Raw genomic sequence first — 18,814 nt, 5'->3', positions numbered from 1 at the left:
ATCAATTCCAAGCTTTTGTTGGGCTTGAGGGAAAGTTGGAGACTCTTCATGTATAGCTAATCTCTGTAGGAGTCTACACAGTGGAAAATCTACATGTATGGATGTTTTATAATAGTTAGCAATTTAAAAATTTTACTAAAACTTACAGTACTAGAATAAAATTTATTAAATTTATTTTCTAGTATAATTCACATATAATTAATCAATTTTCATGAAAAAAAATATGTGTGTTTTGTTATCCACAATTAAATTTTAGCTACTTTATAAATTTCAAACATGGCTGCTATTTAAATTCATTTTTCCTATGGAACAATAATTTAAAATATTATTTTACAGAGTATATGTTTATAGTGTTTTCAAACTAAATATATTTTATAATAAAAGAAAGTTTATAATTATGATTGATGAAAGATTTGGGAACTCATCACTGGAAAGTGTTGATGAAGGAGTATTTGAGATTTCTTGCTTCTAGTCTTCATCAATTTCAAGCTTTTGTAGAACTTTAGAAGTAAGAAACTAAGTATGGTAATCCATGGAGAAGTCCACTTAATGAAAAGATGAAAAGGTTTTTCAGTATTTACATACCCTAAAGATAAGTATCTGAAGTTATAAAATAAAAAACTGTTGCATAACTTCCAATAAGCAGTTCATTTTCCAGGGAGTTATAAGAACTTTTGCAGGTGTGAAATAGAAAAGAAATATCAAGTATGGGAATTATTGAAGAATAGCCATCATAAAAGAGCTATATAAGTGATTTTTGGTATGTATTCTTTGGTTTTACACAAACTAATATTTTTGTATGATTTATGTGTATACATAGGAACATATGTACAGATAATATATGGAAATATAGACCCTCATTTCTTGTTTATTCATAATGCCTTTTGAGTTTAGTTACTTCACACAGACAGATGCATACACACTCATATGCACATACACAGAAATAAGCAGTTAAAATTCTAAGAAAAAATTATGTAGTGTCTTTCTCATGTTATAATAGCTATAAAAGTAATCATTTTTTCCTGTTCATTAGGCAAGCATTCAAGTATATGTGATGAATTACAAATGTATTGAAACCATTTTAGAGGAACTAAGTCAAAAGTCAAGCCGTGGTCTGAGACAGGATTCAGAAATACACAGATATGGGCCTTCAGAGTTAAGTAAGAACGGAAGAAGATTTGGGGATGAAGACATTTAGAGGAGGATGTGTTTGTGGCAAGTGTTTCAAACTGGGAAGGCCACTTATAGTTATTCCTTCTGAGTTATTAAGTGAATGTATTAATTTCTGTGAGATTTCAAAGACAAAAGATGTCAGCTGATTTTTACTTCTTCCAAAGGCTATATTCATTATTTTTACCCTTGTCATTTCCCTTAATACTATTTTCTCTGCAACAGTATTCAGCTGAGGCACCAAAATAAATTCCTCTGGAACATCCTACACACAATAGTACAACAAAATTTTTGTTGTTGGAAGGCTATAAATGACTATTTAAAAATATTCAAACCAAACTTCAATATAGCTCCTGTAAGATATGCCTTTTTTTGTTGCATTTCAACTGAGAAAATTAGTTCAAGAATAAATTTTACTTATTTATCTTTAGAGGGGAAGGGAAGGAGAGAGGAAGAGAAACATCAATGTACGGTTGCCTCTCATATGTCCCCTGCTGGGAACTGGCCTGCAACCCAGGCATGTGCCCTGACTGGGAATCGAACCACGATCGTGTGGTTTGCAGGCCCGTGCTCAATCCACTGAGCTACACCAGCCAGGATATGGAACAGGCTGACAGGGTCCAGAGGGGAGAGGGGAGAGAATCATAGGGGAAAAGGGAATGGACTCACATGAACAAGTATAAAGGACACATGGACAATAACTAAGGGCGGGGGGCGGGCAGGGTTGGGAATATAAGACAGAAACCTGTACTTGAAAAAGAATTAAATAAANTCATGTTATAATAGCTATAAAAGTAATCATTTTTTCCTGTTCATTAGGCAAGCATTCAAGTATATGTGATGAATTACAAATGTATTGAAACCATTTTAGAGGAACTAAGTCAAAAGTCAAGCCGTGGTCTGAGACAGGATTCAGAAATACACAGATATGGGCCTTCAGAGTTAAGTAAGAACGGAAGAAGATTTGGGGATGAAGACATTTAGAGGAGGATGTGTTTGTGGCAAGTGTTTCAAACTGGGAAGGCCACTTATAGTTATTCCTTCTGAGTTATTAAGTGAATGTATTAATTTCTGTGAGATTTCAAAGACAAAAGATGTCAGTTGATTTTTACTTCTTCCAAAGGCTATATTCATTATTTTTACTCTTGTCATTTCCCTTAATACTATTTTCTCTGCAACAGTATTCAGCTGAGGGACCAAAATAAATTCCTCTGGTACATCCTACACACAATAGTAGAACAAAATTTTTGTTGTTGGCAGGCTATAAATGACTATTTTAAAATATTCAAACCAAACTTCAATATAGCTCCTGTAAGATATGCCTTTTTAGTTGCATTTCAACTGAGAAAATTAGTTCAAGAATAAATTTTACTAGGTGCGGCATACTTAGAGTAGAGAAAACCCAATACAGGGCAATTTTATTTACCTGAAAGTCTTATATAGTGTTTTCTTAGTGTTAGCTTTAGATACGGGAAGTGAGGCTCAGGAAAATAAAATGCTGCAGTCATGTCCATACAGAACAGACTGTTCAATTATAGGAACTTCTAACATAAAAATACAGGCCATTTGTCTCTGTAATTTTCTATTAGAAAAATAAATGTTAAATTCTTCTCTTTTTTCGAATAAACCAGTATATATTTTTGTACGGGTGCTGTAATTCCCCTTCACTCTACAAAAGCTACATACTAATTTGCTTTTTATTTATTTTAATGTGTGAGTGGTGAGATGTTGGACAAACAACAGTGATCGTCCATATGAGATCTCCATAGTAGAGTCTTGATTATGCGGCCATAGCAAAGGCAAGGGCTTTCTCTAGGACTGTGCAGACCTTGCTGAATGTCTTTGAGCACACTGAAAAACTAAGCTGCAGGCAAAAGTGGTACCAGACAGTGTCTGAAAACACTAGAGTTAATACAGTATAATAGTAACAGTAGATTTTCTATAAAAATTACATTTATAAACCTCACAAATTAAAAACACAATATTCATAAACTTGTAAATTTACAAAATGTAAATAAATTAACAAAAATTAAAAAAAATAAAAACCATAAGCCGACAGAAAAATGTAACAATCGCGGATTGTTACTGAAAATACTATAAAGTCAGCATTTTAAATAATTGTCTCAAATGGATTGTAAATTAAGAGCAATCCCAAGACACATTTCAGGAGATATTTTCTTGAAACTAGAAAATGTAATCTAATTTACACTCTTTAACAAAAGGGACAAGAATAATATAGACAGTCAAACAAATAAACTTGGAGATTCAAGATATCAAGCATTATTGTAAAGCTACATTGATTAAGGTGACGTTCTATCAGTGAACATCAGGGATAGACCAGAGAAACAGGATAGACCACACAGGTATTGACACTCATTTGAGTGTTTGGTTTTTTCTCACCCCCACCTGAGGACATGCTTATTGATTTTAGAGAGTGGGAAAGCGAGGCAGAAAGAGAGGCAATTAAACATTGATTGGTTGCCTTTCATAGACACCCCAGATTTGAACCTGCAACCCAGGCATGTGCCCTGACTGGGAGTCAAACCCGTGACCTTTTTGTCTGCGAGATGATGCCCAACCGACTGAGTCAATTGACCAGGGCAAGCGTTTTTGTCATTTCCCTCGCACTGCATTATTAAAAGAAAGGTGGTCTGCTGAGAACGTGGTGCTTAAGCGGCTTTTCCTCTCTTTTCCCCATCCCCCTCAGAAGTGTGTCTATTTTTAATTTAGTGAAAGATGTAACAAATAACAATTATAATGAAAATTTATATGAAAGCATATTGAAAATTAAAAAGCACTACAAAATATATAGTATTATAATTAATGTCATAGTTATTGGGATTTATTTTTTAAAAGCATAACTTAGAAAGTATGTATTTACAGGGAGGTATTAAAAGCAAGAAAAGTATTACTGCAAATTTGACTATGATTTAATATATATTTCATAAGGTCATTTTAGTCTAATTTCCTGAGTGCTTAATTAATTGATTTTTTTTGCTTTAGGATATTTAATATTAAGAAACTTTAACTTGTAAAATGTAAATGGTTTTAGATAAATATTTCCAAATTGTGCTCTAGAGTGACCTTGAATTGCATTTTTAATGTTCTTGTCATATATATCATGCAAAAACATATGTGCACTCTATAAAAATAAAAAAGGAAAGAAAAGAGAAGATAAAATTGGAGATTAGGGAGAAAATTTTTAAAAATTGGGGAGGTCATCAGAGTAGTCCTCCTTAATAATTTAAGTACTATACATAGGTGTTTCAATAAAACATTTTCTAAAGTAAATGCTGTGAGGAAAGGGAGGTGATGCCCCAGAGTCAGGAAGAGATCTGTCGAAACTTTAGTCAGGCTGAGTGAATCATTAAGACTGATTTGGTAAACCTATCAACTTATATCACTTGTTTTCCAGTCTATGTAAATGTAAACGTAATCAAGATGAGGAAGATAGAATTTTAAGTTCATTTGAGTGTAAGAATTATACCTCCTGCAGTTTCCTTTACAGAGAAAACCGTTTATAGGTTCTTAGATAGTAGTAATAAATGTGGCTGACCGTCATTGAGCCGGTCGTTACAATTACCTACAATGGTTCCCCCTGATCTGCGATTTTGCCTGCTGTATTTCAGTTACCCCAAGTCAGAAAACATTAACTGGAATATCTCAGAAATAGGTAATTCATAAATTTTAAATTGGGCACTATGATGCCTCTGATTAAGGTTATGAAAGCCTGTGCCTTCCCAATCCTTCCCACCTGGACACAAATTATTCTTTTCCCCAAAGAATCCACACTGCTTGGGTTCAAGGAAACTTATTTTTCTTAATGGCCCCAAATCATAAAAGAAGGGATGCTGGCAATTTTGATAGGACAAAAAAGAATCTCCAAAGTGCTTCCTTCAAGTGAAAAGTTGAAAGTGCTCCACTTAGTAAGGAAATGAAAAATAAAGTATGCTGAGGTGGCAGAGACCTACACTAAGAATGGATCCATGAAGTTATGAGGCAAGTAAAATAAATGCATGCTCCTTTTGCACCTCAAGCTGTGAGTTACAGCCACGGGGCATGATAACTGCTTAGCAGAAAAGGCATTGGATTTGTGAGTATAAGACATGAACAGAAAATGTGCTCTGTTGACATTTTAGATTGATTTCAACGTGTTGTACCAGAAAGTGCTGGGCCCCTACACAGACTTCAGTTGAACAAGGGATCCCCCAAAATGAGTGACACTAAGCCATTTACTACTAGTCAGGGATGGTTACATAGATTCAGGAAGATGTGAAATGGAAAATACTAAAATTTTTAGAGAGAAAGAGTCATTCACGTAGTTTTTACCACAGTACATTGTTAGAATTGTTCTATTTTATTAGTTGTTCTTAATCTCTTACTGTCCCTAACTTATAAATTAAACTTTATCATAGGTATGTATGCATAGAAATAAACCATAGCCCTGGTAGGTGTGGCTCAATGGATTGAGTGCTGGGCTGCAAACCAAAGGGTCACCGGTTCGATTCTCAGTCAGGGCACAGGCCTGGGTTTCCTGCCAGGTTCTCAGTAGGGGGCATGTGAGAGGCAACCACACATTGGTGTTTTTCTCCCTCTCTCTTCCCTACTTCCCCTGTCTCTAAAAATAAATAAAATATTTAAAAACAATAAAAAATAAAACATAGTATATATAGGGTTGGGTACTACCCATGGTTTCAGCCAATCACTGGGGGTCTTGGAAGGCATCCCCACTGATACGGGGGGAGCTACTGTGCATGTCTCATCGCTACTCATCTAGAATAAGAAGTGAGCTCATGAATTTTTCTAATTTATGTAATTGAGGAAAGTAAGAGACAACTTAAACAATTTGAAATGAATTCACTATGCTCTGTCCCCAAAGTGTCCTGCTCGTCACCAAATCCCCAAATCCCTCTTCTTTTGAACATGCTGTGGCCTGTGAAAACCACCGTGTCCTTGAATGCAAAGCACTCATTATCTTTACACCTCATGACCAAGTGCATATCTTTTCCCCTAAACTCCCCACGTTGTTCCTGCCAAGAGAACCTTTGCCATCTCACACAAGTCCTGGAGAGCCCGTGTTGTTTTGAGCATGGTTGTTCTATTCCAGGGCAGTGTGAGTTCTCTCAGCACCTGGAATGTATTTCACTTCTCACTGCATCCTTTGGCTTCAGAAGAGTTCTGGCATATAACATATATAATATAATGTTTGTTGATATCGGTAGAAATAAGTATGTAATATTTTCTGAACTAAGTTCACATTCAAATGGCCATTTCTGTTGGAGATGAAAAATATAAATAGACTCATGTTCTCAGTTACCAATTGTAAGTAGCTGAGGGTTTTTTGTTGTTGTTGTTGTTGTTGTTTAATGCAGAGGGAATTATGGATAATTTTACTTCTAGAAATAAGTACTGTTATTATCTTTTCACCAAAGATGTCTGGTGTTAAATAATAGCGGTAACAGACAAAAAGCCAACTAAAATTAAAAATTAGAAAAAAACAACATATGATGTTACTTGATAGAATCCCTTATGACAAGCATAGAAATAGATACTTATAATAAGAAAAATATTAATTTCTTAAAAGATACAAATATCTATTGAAAATGTGAGCTATATTAAATAAGCACTTTACATTTTAATTGTATGTATCAGATGATTTTTAGTTTGAAACCTGTTATTCAATTCTACACAAGTGTTTATTTGAATTATTTTGCTTTGGACTGAACCAGCGGGGTCCTTTTCTTTTTATATTTGAAAGAAAGCCTGCTGCCAGCAAACTGTTCAACATTATGTCGTATCATCCAACTAGCAATGCATTTGAGGGCCTTGCTCCTTGCAGGTAGGAGGAAAGCTGGTACACTGTGTGAGCTACGTAATAAATAAAGCTTTAAATCTACCAAGGAGTGAATAGACTTCCTGACAGCAAGAGTCTTCCAGTGTTAGGGCAGGCTTACGAGTGTGCCCTTTTTGGTGGTAAATGCAGGGGCACAGGAGAGAGGAGGAAGAGATGATTGAGACAGGAAGGTCCTAGAACTTTTGCCAGTTCTTGGAAAGCTGTTCATTTTGAAGTTTAACCTTGCTCACCTTTAAGTTAAAATACACTTAATCTCATTGCATTTCAGACCTCTTTTCCACTGAAAAAGCAAGAATCTGGTTATTCTGCAGGTTATTTTATAGCAATAAATGTGATATTCTCATTTTGATTGGTAAAGCACATCTAAGGCCTAATAAGCTTTTCGCAGACAAGGCAGGATGCTAAGGGAAGTGGTTTGGAGTAAGTTGTTTGAGTCCCGGCTTTGAGATATTTCCATCAACTCTTTCTTCTGTCTTCTTTTTCCCTCTTTTGTCTGTATAATAATGCATTGGCTAGTATTACTTAAAAAATCAAACCCCTTCCAATAGATATGGAACACAATAGTGTTATTCAGATGTCTCTGTTACATAATCTGCATTTCTAGATGAGTGGTGAAAATAAAGCTTCTTTTCAGTGATTTAAACTTCATGTCATTATTTTATGCCATCAAATACCCTGCAGAAAAGAGTAATCTTGGAAAAGTTTCATTGAATGAATGGATTCAATAACTAATAGTATTAAGATGCCAAATATTTATAGCTAAGTATGCCACCTTTTTATAGATTCCTCTACAAATAATTTGTGTCCCAAAATCACTTGGAAAAACACTGTTGAAAGTTATTTACAAAGATGTATAATACTTTCAGGGGGACTATTTTAGTTTTAGTATTCATGACTTCCAATCCCTTGAAACATGATAATTAAATGACCATAAAATATTGTCATCATGAGCAATGACTTCCAATCCCTTGAAACATGATAATTAAATGACCATAAAATATTGTCATCATGAGCAAATGGAGAAAAGAATACATGTATTACAGCACAGACATCTCGGCTGTATTTAATCTCATTGCCACATATTGTTTCGACTTGCTTTCTTTCTACCCGCCAGAGCTCCATAACTGTGTGAGCAGACATCTCCTGCTTTTTCCTGCTCACCTTGGTTTTTTTGAGAGGAAACGAAATGTCTTATACTCTGCTGAGAGTTCAGCGGAAAATCCTGATCCTCAGCCAAGGCCACTTGAGAGACCATTTTCTAACACAGCTGCTGAATCATTTCAACAAGAGCTGTGTGAACTAGGTGTGATATCTATCTCACCTTTATCGAAGGGATACACGCTCTGTTCATGGTCATTTATCATCATTGTCAATCTAGAAGGAACAATCAGCTTCCAGTGTAATATAAAATCTGTGGAAATGGCATCTAATAATAAATACAAATATGTATCAGTCCAAATTAGAAAGCTGTATAGTTTATATTAATTTTATATTGAAAATATCCCCAAATGGGTAAGATGAGGAAGTATGTCTGCCAACTAGAGAAATCCATAAAAGTTTTATAATTTTCACAATTAAATTCAAAAGTGTGTTGAGCATTAATTACCCACAAAACATTTTTCTTTGGTAAAACACACACATCTAACCATGAAGATCTCTGCCTTTTAGCGTGGTAAAAATAATATACTATAAATTATAGTTAAAGATGTATTTTTTTATAAATAAAGTAAAATCTTGTATTTTGTTTTTCAGAATCACTTTGAAATTTGTGCTAAGGTGCTATCACTACACGAGACAGACAGAAAAACTAAAACTTGGGAAAATTAATGAATTTCACGTCCAGCTTTTCATTTTATGAAAATAAACTATTCTTGTGAGTTTTTTCCTTTTCTCTTTCAAAAGATATTATTAATTATGTAAGATTTACTACTCAGATGTATGTTGACATTTCATGCTTCACATGTTCTAATTTTATGCCTAAATGACAAAATAACTGCACTTATTAGGAAATTGTGTAGTAGGAAATTGCTAAGTTATGAAACTGGAAGCTTATTTCTGATTGGTCAATTGCGAAAGGGTTATCACAATGTTTAAATAACACTGACTTAAATAAGGCTTAATTAGACCTTTTTGAAATTAGAAGCACAGACATATTATAGATGCTGTACCATTTTCTGGTTGTTAGCAATTCCTGATAACCTTAGGAAGACCTTGATTTGATTCCCGGAAATTAATGTTTCCTCTTGGCAGGCTCTAGCATCCCTGGTGAGACTTTAGGGAAAGTGTAATGACACATTTGCTGACATCAGAAATAAAAACATCTCATAAAAATTAGAGATAGTTAACTCTATGGCAAATGGGACTGTCAGAAAATTATATCCTGATCTGGTACAATCAGTAATTTACCATAAACACACTATTTATTTAAAAAAAGACATCATAGTAACTTCAAACTCTTTTAGTATGTGTTAAAGTGAATTTCAAAGAGTTATAATTATAATCATAAATATATGACACTATTTAAAATAATGCTAATTTAATGTCAATGCTATTTTACTATTTTAAATATGCATAATGATTTTTGAAAATCATTGTAACATCATAGATACATAGTAAGTGTTTTTAACTCTTTGTAACTAAAGAAAACATGTATTAGGGTTTTCAAATATTAATTGGTCCAACTCTTAATATGCTAACAGCCCTGAATTATAAGAATATCACATATCGAATGGTAGTCTGTCCCATGGGGCTACATGGAAAAGTCCTTTAAAAAATAGTTTTATAATGTGTTTCCTTTAGAGAGTTTATAAGAAAATTACTTGAAATTCCTTTTATATTAGTATAATAGTAAAGAAAATAATAATAAGAACCATCACTACAAAAATATACCTATTAATTTAAGGGCTTACTAAAATCCCAGAGAATAGTCTGAGAACTTCACTTTATGTGAATGTTATTATTTATTTTCTCCAGTAATCTCAGAGCTAGGTAACAAAATTAGTTTCCTCTTGCAGAAAAGGAAGCCAAGGCACAGAACTATTAGGTATATAGCTCAAAATCACACAGGTATAAAGTGAAGATCAGCATACAAAAAAGGGAACATATTTGTGTTTGATCAGATATTGTACACATGAACATGCATCCAGGTACACACACACCTATATGTATACCACACATAAACACACATATGAGTATATATTAATTTATCCAGAATAACTATACCAAGAAATTGGAAGAGTAGTAATTTCTGAGAAGGAAAATGAGTAGGCATAAAAATGATCCATTTTTGTATTATTTACAATTGTTGCCAGGTAAATATAAGCGTATCTAGCATATCTATATGTATATTATATATAAAATATCAAATAAATGTTCTAATCATACCCTCTATTGATAATATACACATAAACACCACATGTAAAATATAATGCTGTAGCACCTTATAGCATAAAATGTATACGTGGGAGGGAGAGAAAGGTGGGAAGAAAGAGGGAAACTAACTAAGGGACCTGAGGATTATGTAAATTAGTGGATATGAAAATTTAGAACAGAATCACATAAACAGTAAGCACTAAGTAAATAGTGGCTGTTATTGTTATTGCACAGATGAGAAATCCGTTAGTGTCTTCGAACTCGTACATAGTCTGGCTATATTCTCTCCTCATTTCCACTGTATTTTAAAAACTAGCTTTGTCCTACAGAAAATGTATTTTGTCGGACTTTGGTACTCTCTTTAGATTTAGCATTTTGAAATTCTTAATGAATGATGAGCTAATTCACTCGAAAATTCTAATACTCTTGGCCATCTAAACAGAAGTCAGCGGTTATTGGTAATGATCTACCAGGTCTGCAGCCCTTGAAATCATGCAGGAATCATTTCAAGAGATTAACCACCAGATGGCAGTGTTCTCAGCAGACTATTTGATTCCAAATAGTAAAGGGCCGTACACTTTCACACTCGATTTCCCCGGTTTAAAATGATCGAAATGTGATTCAGATGGACAGTGATGTCGAGGAGTATTTGCTGTAAAAGCATATAATCTTTCCTTGAAAGGTAATCAACTGTAATAAGAAATACTTGGATTGATTATGCAAGAAAAATTGAAAAGCTACCAGATACTAAGAAAGAAAGCAAACAGTAATGCAGGACAATTCACATAGAATGAAACAGGGGAAGTACCATTATTTATTCTGGAAAAGTAAAATAATTTAAAGAGACTTTGAGAGAAATTGAAGAGATGATGGGAACAGACACAGAGGGCAAGCAATCTTTCAAGAATTGCTTTTCCCAACTTGCACAAGAACACATAATTGTCAAATATTCAGATTCCACACAAGTTGTTGTAACTTTAAGTTACTAATTAAAACGGTTTGATAATTCACCAAAGAGTTGGGTGTTGGTTTTTATTGTTTAAACCCACTTAACTCTTTAGTTGTGTTAATAATATTTATGTGTTCCACCCACATTATAACAATCTTCATAGAACCAAATATAATTTAACATGGAAATGATCTTCATTCATACTTAGAAGAGGCCTGAAGCATTTTATAACTTTTTTCTTCCACTTTACTCTTTCCTTCCCTTCTGTTGGAAAACTGACTTAAGACATTTAGCCTTTCTTCCTTTGACTCTCTCTCCATCTACCGGCTATTCAGACCAGCAACATACTGTATCACGTACCACATTGTGACCTCTTGGTCAATGACAGGCAGCACCTGTGGGACTACACCCATACAATTGTAGAAAAGCTGGTTTTCTGGTAAGAAATGAAAACACATGTGGTTCAGGAGGATATTTTTTCTCTAATGGAAGCAATACCAGTGGGGTTTGGCAAGAGACTCCCTCTCTGTCCCAGCACTTTGATTTGGAGTTTACAGGTGACACCCCAATCAGTCAGCCACTTTCCTGTTTCCACACAGAGGAGCCTGTCTCCTCAGGGCTACCCATGCAGAAGGCAATGCAGGCTTTCTCACATCTAGCTTGATGGTCGTCAGAGTATATTGCTATAAATTCTTTGAGGGCCCAGGATCCAGCCCAAGAACACAGGTTCACAGGAGCTGCCTTAACAGGTAGTAAGTGCCACTGACACTTCAATAGAAGGTTTCTGTGGCAGTGGAGAGCCAGCCTGTCCCTGTGCTTTTAAAATAGTTCCAGGTTTAATGATGTAAAGCATAGACAAGTTTTATTTCTTCCATCAATTCAAGGCCAGAGAGAGCCCTTTGTGACAGATAAGGTCAAAGGAACTCTGAACAAGTTTTAAAGTCAAAAGTTTCTACAACCTCCCCATGCCAAACACTTGTTTTCTCACAAATACCAAAAATTCCCTTGATCTGATCACTCCTCTGACCTGCAATAGCCAAGACCTGAACAGACACTTCTCCAAGGAGGACATACAGAGGCCCAGAGACATATGAAAGGATGCTCAGCATCACTAGCCATCAGAGAGATGCAAATTAAAACCACAGTGAGATACCACTTCACACCTGTAAGGATGGCCATCATAAATAAATCAACAAACAAATGTTGGAGAGGATGTGGAGAAAAAAGAACCCTAGTGCATTGTTGGTGGGAATGCAGACTGGTGCAGCCACTGTGGAAAACAGTAAGGAATTTCCTCAAAACTAAAAATGAAACTGTATTTTAACCCAGCAATTCCACTGCTAGGATTATACCCAAAGAACCCTGAAACACCAATCCAAAAGAACCAAACACCCCAATTTTCATAGCCACACAATTTACAATAGCCAAGTGCTGGAAGCAACCTAAGTTCCCATCAGTAAATGAATGGATCAAAAAACTATGGTACATTTATACAATGAAATTCTAAGCAGCAGAAAGAAAGAAGGAGCTCCTACCATTTGTAATAGCATGGATGGAACTGGAGAATATTATGCTAAATGAAATAAACCAGGAGGTGAGGGACAAATACCATAGGATCTCACCTTTAAGTGGAACTTAATCAACAAAACAAACAAGCAAGCAAAATATAACCAGAGACATTGAAATTAAGAACAACCTAGCAGTAACCAGAGGGGAGGTGGGAGGAGATAATGGGGTAAAGGGGGAAGTGTTTTCAGGAACAAGTATAAAGGACTCAGGAGCAAAGCCAAGGCTGGGTGAAGTCAGGGGAGGGAACTGGGGATGGCTGGGGCGGGGGCGGGGGGTGGGGGTGGGTGGTAAATGCCGACAACTGTACTTGAACAACAATAAAACAATTAAAAAAAAACACATTGCCATGACTATCCCCTATATTCCTTTATGTCTCCATCTTGATTTCTTGTTTCTACTGATTCTCAAACAATCTTGTACATCCTCCTGACAAGCACTATTATGGTGATTTATGCTAGATTCCCCTCAATATTCTTAATAAACACAGCCCACACTCCTGTCTGTGGAGCAGCACTGACAGCTTTGATATTCTATTTCTAACCCTTTTGGAAGGAAGCAGGGGGACAGTGTTTATAAAGTCCACAGTGGTGCACAGTGATGTCCTGGGCCTCCCATTCACTCACCACTCTCTCTCTGACTCACCCAGAGCAACTTGGAGTTCTGCAAGCTCCATTCATGGTAAGTAACCTAACAGGTGTACCATTTAAGTTTTTTATACTTTACTTTTACTTAACCTTTTCTATGTTTGGATATGTATAGATACACAAATGCATACCATTGTGTTATAATTGCCTAGACTGTTTAGTATAGCAACACAGTTTACATACAGGTAGACTGGGAGGAACAGGCTATATCATACAGCTTAAGTGTACAGTAGGCTCTGACACCCAGGTTTGTGGAAGTGCACTGGATGACGTTGACACAGTGACAAAATACCCTAATGACACATTTATCAGAATAGATCCCCATTGTTAACTAATGCATGACTGTATAAATAATACAAGTATGTTTTCAAGATATTGTGCCTCCAGTTCTAGAACACTGCAATAAAGAAAGATAACACAGATTGTGGGTGGTTTCCAGGGCATATAATTGTTATGCGTACATGGTACAGTAGTTTATGAACTGTAATAGAAATGTCTAAAAAAGCAATGTACATACTGTAATTAGAAATATTTGATTGCTAAGAAATGCTAACCACCATCCAAGCCTCTTGGAGAAATGGCACCCATAAACTTGCTTGCTGCAGGGTTTTCACAAACCTTCAATTTATTGAAAAATATCAAGAGCTACAAAATGCAATGAAGCAAAGCCCAATAAAACGAGTGTGTCTGTAGTGGATCCATTGAGTTGTTTTTGTCTGAAACACACCCAACTCAGTGCCAGGCTCTACTAAATGCACAAAGATAATTTGCTAATGTAGTTGGCATTACATCTCAGAATATTATCAAATTCCCTCTCTTTTGTTCTCTCTGACGTCTTCATACATCAGATATAATTTCCACTCAGACAACTACAACAAGCTTCTAAAATTAGCCTTTTTATGTCCACATTCTACCCTTGACTTTCTGCTAAATTGTTACTAAAGTTTTATTTCAGCAACCTAGCAACATGCATATATACAGCTGGCACCTTTGAGTGCTTCCAATTTGCCAATCACACAGCAGTGCCAATAACATCACATGCGCCCTTTCTTCACGGACATTAATCACAATAAATTGGAACATATCATATTATTCTTCAAATACTTCTAATCTGACTTTCCATTTTAGTTAACGTTGGTGAATTTTGTTAAAATTCCTAATCTGTAGATGCCCAACTTGTGACCATTGATCCTGGGATACCACAGGGGCTCTAGCTCACTTCCTTGCAAATGATGTACACAATTAGTTTTATTTAAGAGATTTAAAAATTATTTAGTTAGCTTTAATTTCAGATTGACAAATTTGAAGCACATGCTTTGGAGGAAAGCAACATTACTATTTCATTTCTTCACTTAAAAGCATATTGTGATTTTTATTTTCATTTATTTATTTTTAAAGATTTTATTTAGTTATCTTTAGAGGGGAAGGGAAGGAGAGAGGGAGAGAAACATCAATGTATGGTTGCCTCTCATGCGTCCCCTGCTGGGAACTGGCCTGCAACCCAGGCATGTGCCCTGACTGAAAATTGAACCGCGATGTTCTGGTTCGCAGGCCCACACTCAATCCACTGAGCTACACTAGCCAGGGCTGGTATGCTGATCTTCACTTTAAATTTACTTGTATAGGGCTTATATAAAAATTAAATATAGATAGTTGGCAAGTATTGCTTTAAAAATACTTAGATAATATAATTTTATATTGGACCTATACCAATTTTAGAAATAAACTAAGTCTAAAGAAATAATAAAAAGAGTAAAAAAACAGAATTCCCATGTGTGGGAGAATTAATATGATGTTTGATTTATCACCTTGTCTTCCTTTTCAGCCTGTGCTATAAGGCTTAATTTTCCAAACTTTATTTTAGCAGTAGAACACTTCCTCTCCTACCAACAAAATCTGATTCAGAACTCTACAATCTGAATAGATCAAAGTGATCACACTTTGTTCAATGCTCCAGCCCGAAATAAAGGTTACATGGTACTGTACAGTTACAGAGAACCAAAGGCCACTTTTCAAACATTTTTCTTAGCATAATATTCTCAAGATCTATAGTAGTTGTTTCAAATGGGAGTGTTTCATTTTTTTCTTATGGCTGAGTAGTATTCCATTGTAATTATGTACCACAGCTAAAAGCAACAAATGAACAAACAAAAATTCATAGACACAGACAATATTGATAATACGTTGGTTACCTGAGGAAAGGGGGATAGGAGGTGGAAACGTCAAGAGGTTCAAATATATGGAGATGAAGGAAGATTTGACTTTGGGTAGTAGGTACACAATGCAATATAAAAGTGATGTATCATAGAATTGTACACTTGAATCTTATACACATTTCATTAACCAATGCCACACCAATACTTAAGAAAAATCTAATTGCATTAAAAAAACACAAAATTTGAATATATTCTCCTCAAAAGTAACAAAAGTCTTAAAAGATTATTTACTCAAAATTATTTTTTACATTTTTCAAAAGTGACTTTTTGGTCTACGGCCATACCACTCTGCACACACCCAATCTTGTTTGATCTCAGAAGCCAAAAGTGACTTTTCAAACATATTCAAAATTGTGTATTAAAATAAAAAGATGAATATAGTTTATAATTAATGAATATCAAGAATTTAATCAAAGTTAAATGGTTTGGGAAATTTTATTTATTTTTTTCAATTTTATTGTTGTTCAAGTAGAGTTGTCTCCATTTTTATCCCACCACTCCCCCACCCTGCTTCACCAGCACCGCCTCACCAGCCCCCTCCTCCCACCCCCAATCCTATCTCCCGTTGGCTTTGCCCATTGGTCTTTTACACATGTTCCTTGGTGACCCTTCCCTGTCTTGCACCTGTTACCCCCTCATCCTTCCCCTCTTATTACTGTCAGTTTGTTCTTTACTTCCATGTTTCTGGTTATATTTTGTTTGCTTATTTGTTTTGTTGATTAGATTCACTTATAGGTGAGATCATGTGGTATTTGTCTTTCACCACCTGGCTCATTTCACTCAGCATAATGCTTTCCAGTTCCATCCATGCTATTGCAAAGGGTAGGAGCTTCTTTCATTCTGCTGTGTAGTATCCATTATGTAAACATACCACAGTTTTTGATCCATTCATTTACAGATGGGCACTATGTTACTTCCAGCACTTGGCTATTGTAAATTGTACTGCTATGAACATTGGGGTGCATAGGGATCTTTGAATTGGTGTTTCCGGATTCTTTGGGCATAATCCCAGCAGTGGAATTTCCAGGTCAAAAGGCAATTCCATTTTTAGTTTTTAAGGAAATCTCATACTGTTTTCCACAGTGGCTGCACCAATCTGCATTCCCACCAACAGTGCACTAGGGTTTCCTTTTCTCCCCAATCTCACCAGCACTTGTTTATTGATTTGTTAACGATGGCCATTCTGACCAGTGTGAAGTGGAATCCCTTGGGGGTTTTAATTTGCATTTCTCTGATGGCTAGTGATGCTGAGCATCCTTTCATGTGTCTCTGGGCCATCTGTATGTCCTTCTTGAAAAAGTGTCTGTTCAGGTCCTTTGTCCATTTTTTAATTGGATTGTTTGTCTTTTGGAGTGGAGTTGTGTGAGTTCTTCATATATTTTGGAGATCAAACCCTTGTCCAAGGTATCACCCCCATAATTTTAATTTAAAGTAAAATTTTTAAAAACCTCATAGAAGTGTGGAAAAATAAAACACTTCTCTGGGGAAAACCTGGCATGAAAAGTAAGCCTTTTTTCTTGAGTTGGCAGGGACTGATGGGTGAATGATTATTTTCAGCTGCTAATGAACTATCCATAGTTGATAGTTTTCCTGCCTAGGCAGAACCAGTAAGGCACACATTATAAGTACCACTAAAAAGATTTTAGTTATTCAAAGGATAATACAGAAGCTTTTGTGAATAGCATATAAATAGGTCGGTGAGAATGCTTTTAAGTGCCTTGTTTGATTGTGTTTACTTGCATTGTTGTTTTATATAAATAATGGTGATTAAGATCCTTAAGTAGGGGTAAGTGGCTAACAAGCAGTGCTTTCAAAAAGAAACAAAGTAAAGGAGAATAAACTCTGTGATTTCCTACTGATGCTGATGTCAGCCACAGGATGATTCTGAACCAGATTGAAAGCGATAAAAAGATCTGGGTCATTTTCAGATAATTAGAGGAATACTGAGAGGCATGTAAGTTCCATTCAAGATTATTAGAACTAGAAGCAAAAAGCCTGCTCCCCAAGTCAAGCTTTTTGTTTGCTTGTTTCGGTGGATGAAGTGATACAGCAGGAGCCACTTGGTCTCTCTGGTTCATTTCCCAGGCATTATGTGGGGGACCGCTTTTGTTATATCCCAAGTAGAGGTTTGCAGTGATAATGTATGTGAAAATATGTGAAGCTCCATTAAGGACTGTAAGTGATGGAAAATACGTTAGAAATCATTTCTCTGAACAAGTTTTTAGAATGTTCACATTTCTGAAAGCTGGTACCAACGAGGACTATGGCACATTCTGCTTCTAATATGCCTCCTTTAGATTTAATAACATCAGTAGCCTCTTTCAAGGACAATATTCTGTGAAGTGTCCCTGATGCCAATTGTCATCACATATCTGCAGCTCTCCAGAGATAGGAGCATCCCAGTCACTTCTTATTAAGTTGGTTTTTGATTACCCAGGGTAGTCTCTGTCCCACTTAATAGAGACATAAGGCTCTTTTATAGTGAAAGAAAAAATGACTCAATCTATCCCAGTTTCATTTTTATCCCTAAGATGTTATGTGGCCATTAATTAAGAGTTTTTTTTTTTATTTTGACACTCTTTAGTTAAACATAGAGCTCACTAAAATGAAATCTTTTAAGTCAAGAAGGGAAACTAGAAGAGGTAACATTCAAAACTTTAAATAATCTTGATTATATTAAAAGAAAAAGCTGGAAGTCTCCTGTTGTGTAAGTTGGGAATTCATAAATGTAGAATCTAATACAGTTGGCATGCTTTCTAGGAACAAGGACTTTGGGCAATTTACTAAAAAGTGAAAGGGCAATAAAATCAAAGCAAAAATCTAGGTATTTCTTGATTACGATCTTTTCTTCTCCATATGTTTCTTGCTTTAATTTTTCTGTAGTAAGTCATTGTAAAGGTGACAGCATAAGAATGTTACTAACATATTATTGAACACACTTATATTTAACTAATGATAAACGAATGATATAGAGACAGACATGACTGGTACCAAATTTTAATCAAATATTAAGTGCTTGGAAGGAAATGAACACTGCTAC

This window comes from Sturnira hondurensis, unplaced genomic scaffold (genome assembly GCF_014824575.4).
Source record: "Sturnira hondurensis isolate 20B ecotype Veracruz unplaced genomic scaffold, ASM1482457v3 Scaffold0006413, whole genome shotgun sequence".
Lineage (NCBI taxonomy): Eukaryota > Metazoa > Chordata > Mammalia > Chiroptera > Phyllostomidae > Sturnira > Sturnira hondurensis.
The sequence above is the reverse complement of the archived record's forward strand: the minus strand, read 5'-3'. Positions refer to the sequence as shown.